Consider the following 14932-nt stretch of genomic DNA (forward strand, 5'->3'; position numbering starts at 1 on the left):
TAGAAGGCATCATTTCGTTTGATATCAAGCCTTGGGTTTGAAATTGAAATGTAAATATTATGTCTTGAAGTTGATTTAACTTTCATTCTTGGATAAGGAGTTAATATTCTCACTCTACATATCAATGAAGAGAACTAGTTCATTGAACTACACATAAGTATCATGGTCTTTGAAGAGAAGGTTGAGTTCTGGGAAGAGGTGAAAAATAATTTGTGAGCATTACTCATTCTTATTATGCAAGTGTGGAAGAACATCAGTTAAGACATGTTCCCTGTAAAGCTTGGCTCTTCAAATGCCTTCATATTCTAAATATGCATGTAACATCGTAAAAATCGGGGGCTGGCTTTTTACGCCACGTGTTCGTGTAGTCCCATATACATCTTTCTGTGCAAGTGTTTGTAACTTTACCAAGACTTGGCCACATTTCTTATCATTTTGATGATTCCAGAACCTTGCAATACACACAAATTCTTATCATGCTAGATGATCAACCTTTTCTGGTCGGTTCCACAACGTTTCTTTCACAATGCAGTCGCATGACCAGAACTCAACTTCATCTTTAAACCTATACAGTTAACATCTGAATTATTCATACCCCTTGTAAATTCTATTCTTTGGGGGTGTTTTTTTGTAACGCAAGAATGAAAGGTGGATTGGTTGAATTATGACATTTGTTGAATACTTTTAGATGTAAGCTTTGATTGATATATGTCACACTGACTCTATTGCAAAATGAACCAAGACAAATCAAATTTTCACTTAAAAAAGTACAAAATTTGGTAAGGGTACGTATAGTTTAGGTGTTAACTGTATGAACTCACATATATTTATTAGCCTTATAGTATGCAACATGTTTGAGGTTTCTTGCAATAGCTCAAAGGTTCTACTTAGTTTCTAACTTTACGTTGAATCAGTCTAGTCTTTATGGTAATACTTAAAGATAAAGTTGATTTCTGGTCATGCGATTGCATTGTGAAAGAAACGTTGTGGAATCTATCAGTATTGGTGTGTACTGCAACTAGGTTCTGGAATCATCAAAATGATAAGATGTTTGGCCCAGTCTTGGTAAAGTTACAAGCACTCTAGTACTGTACACAGAAAGATGTATATGGGACTACACAAACACATGATTTTTATGTTACATGCCATATTTAAAATATACACTGGCATAATACAATGATAACGCTCACAATTCATTTTTCACCTCTTTCCAGAACTCAACCTTCTCTTTAAACCTTGTAATAGGCACCTTAATTATTATTGAAAGTGATTGAAACCAAACTGAATTATTACTAAAGTTTTCAAGAGATGCCAAAATATTATGATACAGCCATCATGAGGGATGTTTCACATTGGCCCATCTGTATTGTACTTGTTTCTTTGTGTGTATGATTGCTACTATTGTAGAGGCTGCATACAGTTTTATATAGATGACAAAAGAAATGATAGTTTTTATGTTCAATTTGTACCATGTATTATGTCCTAATCAGTGATCAAAATTAAATGGCAACATTTTTTACACTCTAATAGTTTCTTTGTCAAAATGTGAGCTCATCTTTCCAGCTCGTACACATAAATCTCATCAATTTTCATTACAATTTTATTCAAATACAGAATTCTAGAAATACTTTTCAAAAAGTGATAACAAGTTGATAAGTTCAAATGATTCAACGGTCTTGGAAGGTTTGGAACTATTTAGATTTTGTATTATGAAGTGATTTGAACCCATACTTGTTATCCCGGAGTCAAGTGGCTTGCAAATAAAATCATTATCAGTGCAAACACAGGGTTCTGATACCATGTGGGAGGTGAATAATTTTAAAAACATATTTGTTGAATCTTTTCCTCTTTTTGGCTACTTTCTGTGTATCCTTGTCTGTCTCAGTGTTCTTTTTCTTGAAATTGCTTTCTGTCCCTGATTATTCTCTTGTTTCCACTCCACCCCCCCCTCTTATCCTCTCTCAACTTATATTCTGTCCCTCCTATATTTGTGATATCTTTGTAACTGTACCCCCCCCCCTCTCTTGCTCTCTCTCTCTTCCCCCTCCCACCTCTTTCATCTCTCCCATCCTCTCTCTCTCTCTCTCTCTCTCTCTCTCTCTCTTCCCCTCCCACTTCTTTCTTCTCTGCCACTCCCTCTCTATTTCTCTCTCTCTCTCTCTCTCTCTCTGTCTCTCTCTCTCTCATTCTTTCTCTCTTTCCCTCCTCCCCCTTACTCTTCCCCTTTCTCTCTTTCTATATACCACTCCGTCATTTCCTCTCTATCTGTCCTTGTCATAATGCAATAAGATTATGAGCATGTCATGTACATTTTATAGATGGCTGTGGAAAATTCTGGTAGATTTACATGTATGTGAGTACACGTAGATTACTATCACTATCATCGTAATGTATGGAGAGCTAGTAAGCGAACATTCATTCAGAAGCATACTGGTAGATGCAATACTTTATTTTGCGTTATTGTAAACAGTAGCATTATGGCAGGCAATAACCGTCCTAATTTGTGTACATATAGCGACAAAGATAAGCCTGCCGTTGCTTATTGGTTTGAAGCAAAGCTCAGTAGACATGCAGGAGCCAACAAATGGAAGTACCCAAGATAAATTTCTCTCAATTAGGACCTAAATACCCAACTTCAAGTACCATCAAAACATAATCGCATCTATCTTCAAGTGTTGTCTTGGAGATAACATTATCTCTAACACGCAATGAATAATTGATTGTGAATCTTAAAACTAGATTTGACCTGCTAATATTGACCGGGAGATATTCCTGATTGCTCTGTATTGAATAACCGTTAAATAATTGATAAGAAGAGTGGGTTATACTTTTAACCTGCATCAGGAAATATTGAAAATGAAGTGTATGAATTGATATTGGTGTTTATTTTTTTATTATATCAAATAGTCTTGATGTTATTTACAGACTGGTTATTATTAGAAATTGGGTTAAACTTGGTTTGCAATGAATACATAGATGCAGAAAGAGAATATCAAAATGAGTAATGATTTTAAACTGATCTCAGCAGATTGTGTGATCTGTTGCATTTGTAATTGTTGCAATACCATTCCAGAAATCATATTGAGAGCAATTTCAACCGCATTCTTTTCATCCCCTAGAAATCAAACAAAACAGTCGTAAATGTTTTTGTACATTTCAACGGTTGATGAACAAGGCTATTGAAATTGACTTGGGCTGGGTTTTTGAATGTGTCTAATGAGGTTCAGAGACCTACCTATAAAGTAAAGTTATGTGCACTGAAGAGTAGAATTGTGAGTATACCGGTAGCAAGTCCTTATAATAGATTAATTGAGAGGCAGAAGGATGTGACAATGTGTCATAGTATTTGTATTAACGCCCTTCTGGCTCTCAGCAGATCATATATGAAAGCTCTTCTAAAGTTATGAGGGGATTTACAAAGACTTGTCATCTTCAATCACTTCAGAATTCAAATGTGAATAAACTCTATAGTAGATATGTTTAATATTGCCTAAATCACACAATGATAGGCAAATATTTGCCTTGATAACAGTACTTCCACATGAAGCCAAATGTCAGTTTAGATAATGTTATCAATTTGAATGTATGCAAAGTGTGCTATATTAACAAACACGTTTATGATTAATGTGAATGATTTATATGTAGTCAAAGACAATGAGACTATTGCCTCACAAGGGCGGATATATTTCAGTGTGGTTGTCTGAACATGTATTTGACTGATCGTAGCACCACCACTCCCATTTTGTCTCCTTTGTACTTAGTCATTACCCCCCCCCCCCTCCAGTCCTCCCTTGATATAATTGGTTAATATGTCTATCTCTCAATGATATTACCTGCCCCCAGGCACGTACACAGGGGGGGGGGGGGTTTGGGGGTTAAACCCCCCCCCCTTTGGTAATTTTTTGTGTGTAAACCCCCCCTAAATTTCCCTAAAAACCCCCCCCCCCCTTTTGGATTTTTTTTTTTTTTTTTTTTAATTAAAAAAAAAAAAATTCCCATGGTTGACCTAAAAAAGCTGACCTTACCCCCCCCCCCCCCAACGGAGCAAAATGTCAATTTTTCAAATTTCGAGACCCCAAAAAAAAAATGTGACCTCTTACCCCCCCCCCCCCCCCCCCCCCCCCCCCCCGCTTATTCAGCGGCTGGCTGAGTCGTTGCGAAATTTTCGGCCCGATTTATAAATGTTAAAAACCCCCCTTGAAAAAATCCTGCGTATGCGCCTGCCTGCCCCCCCCCCCCCCCCCCCCCCCACTCCGGGAACGAAGGGATACCATGCATGTTCCCAAACTCTCCGCTCGTAACAAAAGAAAATAGTCTACCCGTATTGACTCTACACACCAGACTTTTGCTGAAAAGGGGGGGGGGGGGGTGCTTAATTGGAACACGCATATGCGTACCCTAAATAACACTCGAGTGGGGGGGGGGGCCGGGTGATATCATTACTGGTACTATTGACATTTTTTTATTAGATGTTTTGGAAAAATCGAGTCCAGGAGGTTATGGAGAGGGAGATTATGTAGTTATTGAATTTCTTTTGAATCACTATGAAACGATTATTGTGATGTCTATGATTGTTAGACTGATTGGCAGTGTAATTTGAGTAGAATTGTTACTGTTGCTTATTGGAAATAAATGTTCCTCTTTCCCATACTAAGGTGATCATTATCCCAAAAGTTTTCAAGGATGATGGAAATCATTTCAGAAAAATAATAGAATTTCGGGACATTCTTTTGTTGACGCCCCTCTAAAATGTTGGGAGCCCCAAAAAGAGGAGGTCATTTAGGACACATTTCTGCCAGGATTTTCAAAACAATTATGTTTGAAGTCGAATACTGATGCAAGAATACAACAGAAAACTAAAATGATGTATACTTTCATCAATATTTGTCTTCAAACACATTTTTAGGGGAAATCTTTGCAGAAGTGTGTCTTAAATGACTTCCTCTTTCACATTATGATACAATTTAAGTGAAATTTTGCCATCAAGTTTTTGGAAAATTTGAGGCTCCCAACACTTTAAGAGGGGCTTTGAGGTCATAGCAGTACTAACCACCTTTTAAAACGTAAATGTATATATGTCGCATGTTATGGAACATCAGGTATATTTTACAGGAGCATAATTGCACTGTACGGTATGACAAGTACTGGAAAGTATCATACATAATGAGTAAATGTGCTGGAGTAAATCATATGTATTGTGAAGCTTGATTATCTTAGCAATTGATTGTACAATTGATTTGTGTGATTTATTGCACTAAGTGATCAATGCATTCAATCTCAAAAATCAACTGACAATCAATAGAGAAGTTTTCTTATTAGTTGGTTCAGGTAATTAGATATGCAGTATTAACAATCCGTTACATGTCTGATACAATTGAGAAAAGAGTTCTTTTGAATTATGGTAAGATTTTACTAACAAATATTTGTAGTTGTACCTTTACAGTTGGGCCCCGTCTCATAAAGAGTTGCAATTGATCCAAATCAAGCGCAAGTTTGCAGTCTCCTATCTCTTATGTACATAGTTGTGATTGATATCAACTCTTTATAAGACGGGGGCCCTGGTGTGAATCTAAAATTGACAGTTTTATAATAACAGAATCATGCAGTTTTAAAAGCCAGCACGACAATTCATCATAGTTATAGATATTTCTGGGTTACCAATGGGTTTAGGAATTATTCCGATTTGTTATTTGAAATTGTCCTGATATTACCTCACCACCTCAGAATAGACCTCTCTTTAGTTCGTGAGAGAGAAAAAATAGCCCAATTAGGCCAAATTAAAAAAAACAAACATGTTTAGCGTCCTGTTTTTGGGAAAAATAGAAATGAGGAGGCCCCTTTTTTTTCTTTTTCTTTCTTCTTCTTTTTTTTCAAAATGGCCACTCGGTTCATTTTCCCTGTCAGTGGGGCTATTTTTCAAGATGACCGCCGACATTTTTTTTTTTTTTTTTGAAATCAGAAATAGATCCATTTTAGCAGTGTTTTACATGTTTTTTTTTCCTTTAAAAAAAAAAAAAAAAAAATTTAAAATTCAAAAATTCAAAAATTCAAAAAAAATCCAAAAAAAAAAGGAAGCGGGCGGGGACGCTAAACCTGTTTATTTTTTTAATAGCCTTATTGTTTCATACTGTGCACTATTACCCTGTTTTGTATTTATGTTTCTAAGAAAGGTTAGCAAGAAGTACATGTAAATCTCTATGAACTAGATAATTATATAGATATTACCTGGGACCTGTTGCATAAAAACTATTAATGGTAAGTTTAAATGAAACCCTGATTTGATTGGTTATTGAGTGATGTTGCCATGGTAGTTAGTATTACTGGCAAAGTTACCATCAGTAGTAAGTTTTATGCAACAGGGCCATGTTGTTTTTAGTGTGGGTATTTATTATATGTAAATATGAACTATATATATACTCCTGGCTCCCGTTTGTATAAAAAGTATAAAGCTGAATTCTCGTGGAAGTATAATGTGCCAGTTATATGTGAACGTGTATATCCATGTAATGTACTCGGATGATTATATAGGCACTACAAATTATGATATATTAAGAGATTGAACAATGAGTAGATAGAATCAAGTGGCGATAAATGATGCCAAAAAACTTCCATAGATTTGCCAAAGATGGTTTTCTTTTTTTAAATGATGAAATATAATTTGATTAATAAAATGATTGCTTTTGAAATCTTCAATCGTTTCTGTTTCCCCCCTATTTTGTGGTAATATTGCGATGAGTTTGAAGATGGGTTGTCAACCTTTAAACACACAAAATTACCTCAACCAACTCCAATCTCTCTTTCTTTCTCTCCCCCCCCCCCTTTCTCGCTCTCTCTCTCTCTCTCTCTCTCTCTCTCTCTCTCTCTCTCTCTCTCTCTCTCTCTCTCTCTCTCTCTCCCTCCCTCTCTCTCTCCCGCCAAGTGAACTTCATCGATTATGTTTACCAATGAGAACTGTGTTCTTTCTTTCTTCAAGGTGGTATGATCAACATTTAAGTTGGATTTGTTAAACCTCAACTTAGGTCAGATTAGGACCCCTTTCTTTTGAATTATGAACTTCCTCACTCCCGGTGACGTGGGTGTAAGAGGCAAGTGCCCCCCCCCTCCAACTCCTTCCCTGCTCGAATGTCAAAAGTGATCGAGAGATGCCAAAGAGGGCGAAATGGAATGCTTGAATTATTACGTCATTGTTATGATCGCAGTTTTGAATGGTGATGGACTAGGTTAGCGAAATTAGATTTGTTTTGTTTTTCTTCTTCAGTCTTTGTAATTTTGTTGTTGTTATTTGTCTCCCTGCCTGTTTTTTACCCGTACAAAATGGAAAGAAGGGAAGAAAAAAAATGCACAGCGTTAGCTTGTCGTTCTGCCTCTTTTGGACAGAGATGGCGCTCTCCAATCTTACTCGGATGTTTACATTGAAGAAGTCTATACATACAACTCACGCGCAAGTCTTGTCCTTTCCCAGATGCTTGTCCATTATTCCCTGTAAAATAAGACGGAATGGTATGGTAAAGGCCATGAGGGAATTGGACAAAAAATATAGAAAACAAAAATTATGAGGAGAGAGAGAGAGAGAGAGAGAGAGAGAGAGAGAGAGAAAGAGAGAGAGAGAGAGAGGGAGAGAGATGACGATGACGATTAGATTTCATTTCTGCGTCACTAGATTTCACTGTTGAATTATATTTTGCTTTTCCAGTGTGGAATATTATATCCAACACAGGCGTGTACACAGGGGGGGGGGGGGGGGGGTTAACCCCCCGGTATTTTTGTGTGTGTAAACTCCCCCCATAACCCCCTAAACCCCCCCCCCCCCCACCTCCCCCCCCCCTTTTGGATTAAAAAAAAAAAAAATATTCCCATGGCTGATCTAAAAAGGTGACCTTACCCCCCCCCCCCCCCCCCCAACGGAGCCACCGTATTCCCCTCGGATCCATATATAGATCGAATAAACTTTAATTTCAATGTTCCGTGATTGTTTTCATGGTTATATTCTTTTGCCATCATCTACTATATAGGTTTTTTACTCCGACATAATGTTCTACTATCAGAAATCTGCCGAGAACTTCCGCGATAGTATAAAATGAAGAGGTTATGGAAACAGAAAACTCCTCTTTATATGATATTTCAGTAGATAATAGTGTAAAGATCAGGGGCAGTCATAGGATATATATTTTGACGAGGAGGGGGGGGGGGGGTGTTGGACCATGGACCTACTAATGGTTGGACAAACATGGGTGTATAAAAATCTGCAAAATATATAAGGAATCAAGGAGATTCGATATACCTTATTATATTCAAATGTGCGGATAGGGTTTATAACTAAGGGATGGCTTCCCCCATCCCACCCCACCCCATTCCCTCACAGTTCTAGACCTTGATAGATAGGGTCATGATGTGTTACTCTACAAGCGATCACCGTATCATATATGTTTTGAATTGAGCATTCTTGTTGATGGCAAAGGGCGATCACAGCTCAGGTTTCATTGCTTGCAACAAGACAGTAATCAAATCAGGGCGTAGACAAAACGTGATAAAAATATCATGAGAAGGGTGAATGATCTGATGTTTCTATGTAAAGGTAACATTTTCTCGTGACTACCGCATTCTCTACTTAAGACGATTTGAAAAGTTTGGGGGTGTTTCACAAAGATTCTAAGTTGAACTTATCTCTAAGTTGGACCTAAAAATTATGGAAAGCAGTTAGCATCTTTGAAAATATTTTGTAAAAGTTATTTTGAAAGGCATAAAATATTGATTCAAATCATTCATATTTTCTATCATCAAGGAGATTTCATGTTCTTGGTTTGGAATTTATAAAAAAAAAGTCTAAAATACTTGAATTTTTGCTTTTGAATATATTTCATTTTAAGGCTCCAATGGCTGTCCATAATTTTCAAGTCCAACTTAGTGTTAAGTTCTACTTAGGATCTTTGTGAAACACCCCCAGCTACACAAATAAAAATGGAAAATATCCCAACACGATCGCAACTATGTTCGAGAAATGATGTCAATAACCCATGTTATATGTCCACGCCCCCCCCCCCCCCCCACTCAGTGTTATTTAGGGTACGCATGTGCTTGTTCCCTCTTTTTGAAAGCACCCCCTATCTGAAGACTGCCAACATTTCTGGACCCCCCTTTCGATGGCTTTTCGCGGGCTTTTCCTGCCTTGGAGACCCCCCTACATACGAAACACTGCTCAATGAACCCCCCCTATCTCAGGACATGCAGACCACCCCCCCCCCCGTATCTCAGATAAGCTGTCATTACTGGGGGGGGGGGGGGGGGGGGGTTATGTCCAATAAAAATCATGTTCGGATCACGCAAGTCATCATGTTTGCACATTTCAATAAGTGACGCAAGGCTTATTTTTTACATTGTAGTTGCTAACCTTTTCTCCGTCTGTAATTGTTACGTTTGTATGTATAAGGTTAACAAATTTTGCTAAATCTGAAGCCAATCTCGAGATAAGGACATGAGTAGAAAGGGGGGGGGGGAGGCTGAAAGTACATGGAGGTATGAAGGTAAATACACTGACCTCCATATTGGAATATTGTATTTTGTTAAACCTCTTTAATTGAAGTTATGACAATATGGTTTATTCTTGATAGGTAAAGTTTAAATAATACTCTCCAAACTTTACTATAAATCAATCTTACGATTCATAGAGGTTAATCAATTAAGATATGAGAAGATGTAAACTTAATCTATTAAGAATATACTTCATTGCCACAATCATAAATTAAAAGTGGCAAGAAAATAATTCTAACCTTATGGGCAAGAGCGTAGAATTATTAAGGAGAAAGTGTTGGTCATATAGGTGGAATAAAAAAATTTACCCCAATTTATGGAATGATTTTGACAATGATTTGTTCCTAATAGATCTAAATAATATACATTCTCAGATTTTATTGAATAATAATTTGCAAGTGTTCGTTTTGCGTGACTGCTAAAGCATGTGTGCGCTACTATGCTAATCAACTAGGGGACCAACGTCCTTAAGTCAAAACTGACAGTAATGAAGATTAATGCAACACAAAAGGGCACTAATAATATAGCTGATCGACACGGTTTTGATCCTGGCCTGGGGCCTCACAGTAACGAGGCCATTGCTTAGCCACTGAATCATGACTGTACGCAGCGGGGGCTAGGGTACGTTGCCGCCCCACAAATACAAACAAACACAAAGAAAATGCAATAATTATCAATAATTCATTGGCTAAGCAATGGCCTCGTTACTGTGAGGCCCCATGATAAAAACCGATTCGATGTGCTATATTGGTGCCCTTTTGTGAGAAATTAATCGTAACGTAAATGCTGTCATTTATGACTTAAGGGCGTAGGTCCCCTAGTTGATTATTATAGTAGCACACACATGCTTAAGCAGTCACGCAAAACAAACACTCACACATCATTATTTAATAAAATCTGAGAATGTGTACTATCATCTAGATCTATTAGGAATAAATCATTGTCAAAATCATTCCATAAATTGGGGGTAAAAATAATCATTTCACCATTATGACCAACACAGTGTAGTATTAAACGTTCACATCATCAGCATCATCATGCCACGTATATGAAAGAAGATATATATCGATGTTCATCAACTTCATCATCGACATAACACCACCACCAAAAAGAAAAAAGACACAATGTCCACAATCCACACAAAACAATTTCATGAAATCTTTTTGTGTAATCCCAATACATATACTTTACATTTAGTGAAATCAATAATGGTTGGTCATCAACATGCTCGCAACGCAAGCCCATCAAATGAAACAATAAGACATGAATTTAAAATCTAATCTGAATGCTTTATTAATTGTTGTATATATACTGATGTATAAAAGTTACAAAATAATGAATTTCCTTCAAATGATATCATTACCGATGTACATTTCCTGCCTGTCAGTCATGACTAACAAATGGCAAAATGAATACTTGAATGTGATATGCTTTAAGATAGGCAAGATAAATGCTTCATGTATATATAATAATACTGACTATAAAAATTGCAGTTAAATAGGATATAATACACTAACTAAGGCATAACCATGTATTCCATGAATTCCTGAAGCTAAGTATTGCTATCATAACGATAATACACGTACTATCATAAGAAATCTATGAGTAGTATTTGAGTACACAGTCATGCTAAAACATTGAAAATTGAAATACAAACTCACATTACATGTGGAGCACAGTTTCTATGTTTTTGGCCTATACTATAATGAACATAACAATGGTAAACATAACATTAATGAGGCCTATATTTTGAACCAAATGCATACATGTACAATGTGATTTCAAATATTTTCAGGTAAATGAGAGATGATCTGAACATATAAAAGTATGCTTCAGAGTTCAGACTGCATGCAGCAGCAAGTACAGAATACATGTATTTTACACAATTAGGCACTTTGCACACAATGCAGTCATCGTTTCATCTTTACTATTTCATATGAAATAATAACAGTAAGAAATAATTTGTTGTTTGTTTCATATAATAAATGCGTTTCTAGTAACAAATATAAACAAAATGGACTGTTTTACATACTTAGTAATCTATTTTTATTTGTTATCATTTCAAATTCGTGAGATATTAATCCAGAAGACCTTTCCAGGGTGTAACCACTGTTATGCAATATGGCAATGGTTAAAAAATAAAAATTGAATTAAAGAAACATCATGAAAAACAGATAATTGGATACCAAGAAACAGTAACAATGCTGATAAGGAATTTAAAGAAATCAAACTAACATAGATTAATAACCCAGAGTAAAATTACCTCGTTATTGATTTGCCTAACCAAATGATATTTTAAAGCAGAGTTATTATTTAACTATTACAAGTCAATATACATTTTAAAACCTTATTTCATGTTTTCTTGTAATTTACTGTACACATGACAATGTTAGTCTCCAGACTTATGCTTAGTCTTTTCTATTATTTTTTTTTTACAATAACCAAAATTGAATTGAATTGAAAAAAAAACACAATTTGATTTCAAATACCAATTTAAATACATGAACTACCAATCGTTCAGTATGATGCACAGATTAATATAAAAGCCGAGTCAACAGCTAAAGCTTAGTGATTACTTAAAAATTCAACTTCATTATTTGTTAGTCAAAATCTCTTCTTTTCGATAAGAAAGAACATTTCAATTCTGATTGGTAGTCCATGGTATAGTTATTGAATTGAATTGAATTTGAATTTATTAACACATCACAATAATGACAGTACATTATATTATGAACAATCATACAATGCAAAAAATAATACTGATACATGTATACATAACATAAGAGTAAAGTTGATTGAACAGTAATGGTTTTAAACGATATTTAGACATAGCTCTGCAAAAGATATACACAAAAATATGTGTATTACTAATATTTAGGTGAAGTTGTTAATATAAACTATAAGCTAGTCGAACCTAGTTCCATTCTTTGGCAAGAATTAAAAAAAAAAACTTGTTAATACATATGAATGTATTTACATATTTATATACAACCAAATAATACAGTATCATGTGACTTTTTTACATTTCTAAAAGAAAAAAAAGTTTAAGTGCTAAAGCATTTATAATGAAAGATAACAAATCTTTGTGAACAAATAAAATCATTATTGTGTTCTTTAGCTTGATGTATCAATACAAATAATATCATACAAATATGCGCAGATGCACAAATCCAGTAAAAGCTATCATTTTATGACTTATTATAAGAGCAACAAACACCAATTGCTTGGTGAGTAAACATATAAACATAGTTATAAAAATACATGTCTTTGACGTTGGGGGCAAGAGTTTTTAACACAAAAATTACCCAACCTGGCAAGTTGGAAAATCAATATTTGTATTTGTAACACCAATAGCAAATTGTATTAAGAGTTACAGCAATCACTCAGTATTTTATTGCTTTCAAAGTCCTGAGAAGCTTGTCAAATTCCAGAAAGAGGGATTTATCAAATCTTCCTCAACTTCATGGAAAGTGTGTATCTAGATCATGGGGGGGGGGGGGGGGGGGTTCACAAAGATCCTAAGTTGAACTTATCTCTTAGTTGGACTTAACAATAATGGAAAGCCGTTAGCATCATTGACATTTTTTTGTAAAAGTTTCAAAAGGCATAAAATGTTGATTCAAATCATTCATATATTTTCTATTATCAAGGAGATTTCATGTTCTTGATGGGGAATTAATAAAAAGGCTAAAATACTTCAATTTTTACTTTTGGGAATATTTAATTTCAAAGCTACAGATGGCTCTCCATAATTCGACTTAGGATCTTTGTGAAACACCCCCCCCCCCCCAGGAGCATCACTAGACTTTCTCACATCTCACACATGGAGGAGGTAGAAGGAGCAGAGACAGGGGCACTCTTAATTTAGGTCAACTCATTTGGACTGAGAAGGGAAACCAGACTTTTTCCTGAGAGGGTTACCTACTTGAAGACACTCTCCACGCTGTCCATGAAGCAAGCTTGTTCAGCAGATTGTGGGATACGCAGATAGCGACACTTCCTCAATGATCTCCAGTCCTCTTCAGTCACTGGCTTAGAGAGAGGTTGGTCCTCCTCACCACATGCTGAACTAGACCAAGAACAGCGTCTTGGTTGAAACTCTTTGTTCTCACGTATCGGAGGCAGGATGATGGGTGGGAGATTCAACGGAGAACCAGGTCTTCCTGGATGCTCAGCTCTCATCACTCTTGAGTTTGATCTTGTAGAATGTCCCGCTCCAAAGAGATGAGACGCATGTAGAGGAGATGGAGTACGCATTGGGTAGACTTTGCTAACCTGCCGCTTTCGCTCTTCCGGTGCTAGCACACCCTCTACCAGAATAGGCATGGATGTTTGCTGCTCATCAATGGATGCCAAGTCACTCAAACTAACAGCGGGACCTATCTGGGTGCGTGATCTAGCAGCATCAGCACAGGTCTTGTCCAAGAACTCTTTGATCCGATGTTGAGTGCTATCCATAAACCCAACATCACTTTTCTCAGGCACAAGAGGCGTCTGCATTCTCTTGTACTTGGAGATGTCAAGACTCTTTGCTGGTTCTAAATTTGGCCCTGGCTCTATTCGGATCTGAAAACTTCGAGCTGGATTTGATCTCTTGTGTTTCCTGGGTGAACTTGGTTTGGTAGGCACTAGGAACTGATCCAAGCTGGTGCTCGGTGAAGCACTTGAAAACTTCTTACTTTTTGGACTAGTGCTGGGAGAACAAAATACAGGGGGTCTCCTCAGCTTATTCAAGATGGGATTTCTACACCTGGGTTGTTCAGCATTTTCACATTCAACATTTTCTGGATGAACAACAATGTTTGTTTTGCAGTCATAATCACCTGCAGCTGCAGCACAAGTTAGATTTCCATTTGAGCTGAATTTCAAAGCAAATTCATGTCTGTGTTCGTTTTCAACTAAATCCGAAGATGTTTGATTTTTGCAAAGAACTTCAGTGTTTCTGTCATTCATACCATGTCCCCTGATTACTCTGTCCCCAACGTCAGATTTGGAGTGACAAATTCTCAAGCTAAAATCTCTAGAGCTCTCTTTGACTTCGCCCAAGAAAAGCTTTGATTTCTTGGACTTTAAGTTTGAGTTTTGTTGATGCTGTCGAGATGAAAAGGTCTCCTGACATGTCTCTAATTGTCGCCTCATCGATCGCGTCCGCCTACGAAATAATTCTCTTTCGATTGAGTTCAGGCGAACGATGTTTTTGGAATGATCTACGGCCTTTATCGGAGAATACATTGTTGAGGAGGGCTGGCTGCTGTGTGTGTGTGGTGATTAGACTACCGTGCCGCGCCCCTGTTGATGCGATGCGATGCGGGGTTAGGATGCAGAGTCGGGTTACCGTCCGGGAATGAACTTACGTCGTCTCGTTGTGTACAAAGAAGACGGACTAGCTACATACAAAATACTC

The sequence above is a fragment of the Strongylocentrotus purpuratus genome, unplaced genomic scaffold, assembly GCF_000002235.5.
Source record: "Strongylocentrotus purpuratus isolate Spur 01 unplaced genomic scaffold, Spur_5.0 spur5_scaffold_15, whole genome shotgun sequence".
Classification (NCBI taxonomy): domain Eukaryota; kingdom Metazoa; phylum Echinodermata; class Echinoidea; order Camarodonta; family Strongylocentrotidae; genus Strongylocentrotus; species Strongylocentrotus purpuratus.